Genomic DNA, 1,970 nt, shown 5'->3' on the forward strand with positions numbered 1-1,970 from the left:
GGAACAGATTTACCTATCAATGCTGACACGTTTCTGCCCATGTTAATCCTTTCATTGCCCTTGAACTTCCTTTTGTGGGTGCACAGCTCCTTTAGAAACTTGGCATATCTTGGAATCTGCTTGATGGCATCTAGCAGAGGTATGTTCACCTCTACTTTTCTGAAGGTCTCCAAGATCTCCTTTTCCGCTTCTTCCATCTTTTTGTTTGGAATTGCTCTAGGTGGGAATGGAAGAGGGATAAGAGGCTGTTGTAAGTCAGAATTACTAGAAAAAGGTCCACCTGCATGAAAATTTTTGTTAAGAAGCTTTCTCTTTTGTGCAACTATCTCATCCTCTTTTTCAGGTGTAGAAGGAAGCTTGACAGGTTCAGGTGCAGGTGCTGCTACTGGTGGAGGAACTTGAATTTGGTTGCCAGACCTTAAGGTGATGGCACTCACATTTTTCGGATTCTGAACAGTTTGTGATTGTCAGAATTTTGGGACTGAGCTTGGTTCAACTGAGTAGCCATCTGCCCCATCTGATTTGTCAGACTCTAAATGGAGGCTCTTGTCTCTTGCTGAGATTGCATATTCTGGATGGTTATTTGCCTCACTAACTCTTCTAAGGAAGGTTGAGGAGGAGCCTCAGTTGCTTGTTGTGTTTGTTGTGACTGCTGTTGTATTGGAGGAGGAACATATGGCTTGCTTGGACCAGCAACATTTTGAAAAGAAGGGACATGCTGTTGTTGTTGTGGAGGACTTGCCCATCTCAGATTTGGATGATTCCTCCAACCTGGATTGTATCTATTGCTTGAAAGGTCATAATTATTTTGTTGTTATTGGTTTTGCTGCTGAGGAGGTCTATTATTAATGTTTGCAGCATAGGCTTCAGGTTGCTCATTAACTCCAAATTGCTACAAAGAAGGACTAAGATCTTTATGGTGATTAGCAGAAGAACATAGACCACAGTCTCTTGCAACAGGTGTAGATTTCTGATTCATGGCAAGCTGAGTTACTAGGTTGACCAAGGCATCAAGTTTTCCTTCAAGCTTTTTATTTTCAGTAGATGAAAATGAATCTGTGGCCACCTCATGGACTCCTCTAAGAACAATAACATCATTTCTTGCACTGAATTGTTGGGAGTTGGAAGCCATCTTCTCAATCAAATTCCTAGTCTCAGCAGGGGTCATATCACCAAGAGCTCCACCATTGGTAGCATCAATCATACTCCTCTCCATGTTGCTAAGTCCCTCATAGAAATATTGAAGAAGGAGTTGCTTAGAAATCTGGTGGTGAGGACAGCTTGCACACAATTTCTTGAATCTTTCCCAGTACTCATACAAGCTTTCTCCATTAAGTTGCCTAATGCCTGAAATGTCTTTTCTGATGGCAGTGGTCCTAGATGCAGGAAAGAATTTCTCCAAGAACACCCTCTTGAGGTCATCCCAGCTGAAAATGGACCTGAGAGCAAGGTAGTATAGCCAATCTTTTGCCACTCCCTCCAGAGAATAAGGAAAAGCCTTTAGAAAGATATGATCTTCTTGGACATCACGGGGCTTCATGGTGGAACAAACAATATGGAACTCCTTAAGATGCTTATGAGAATCTTCACCTGCAAGACCACGAAACTTGGGCAAGAAATGTATTAGTCCAGTCTTGAGAACATATGGAACACCCTCATCAGGATATTGAATGCACAAACTTTCATAACTGAAATCAGGTGCAGCCATCTGCCTAAGATTCCTCTCATGAGGTGGAGGTTGTTCCATGCTCTCAGTATGAAAATTAGTAGTGGAATGCTCAAAATCAGAATACTCAGAATCACCTTAAACAGAATGCTCAAAATGCACATAATGACCAGGATGCACACTATGTCTAACTAATCTATGAAAGGTTCTATCTATTTTAGGATCAAAGGGTTATAAATCACCTGGATTGCCCCTAGTCATGCACTATATGCAACAAATAATGTGTTTCTTAACAAGCACCTAA

General features: G+C 41.5%; 1 non-coding gene across 1 annotated transcript; it reads left to right on the forward strand.

The window, feature by feature from the left end:
- The first annotated feature begins 1,262 nt into the window (after positions 1-1,262).
- Positions 1,263-1,369, forward strand: LOC113000322 (small nucleolar RNA R71). The gene has a single exon (XR_003265612.1). It is a non-coding gene; the product is annotated as a small nucleolar RNA R71 (small nucleolar RNA).
- The last annotated feature ends 601 nt before the right edge of the window (positions 1,370-1,970 follow it).

This window comes from Glycine max, chromosome 18, assembly GCF_000004515.6.
Source record: "Glycine max cultivar Williams 82 chromosome 18, Glycine_max_v4.0, whole genome shotgun sequence".
NCBI lineage: Eukaryota > Viridiplantae > Streptophyta > Magnoliopsida > Fabales > Fabaceae > Glycine > Glycine max.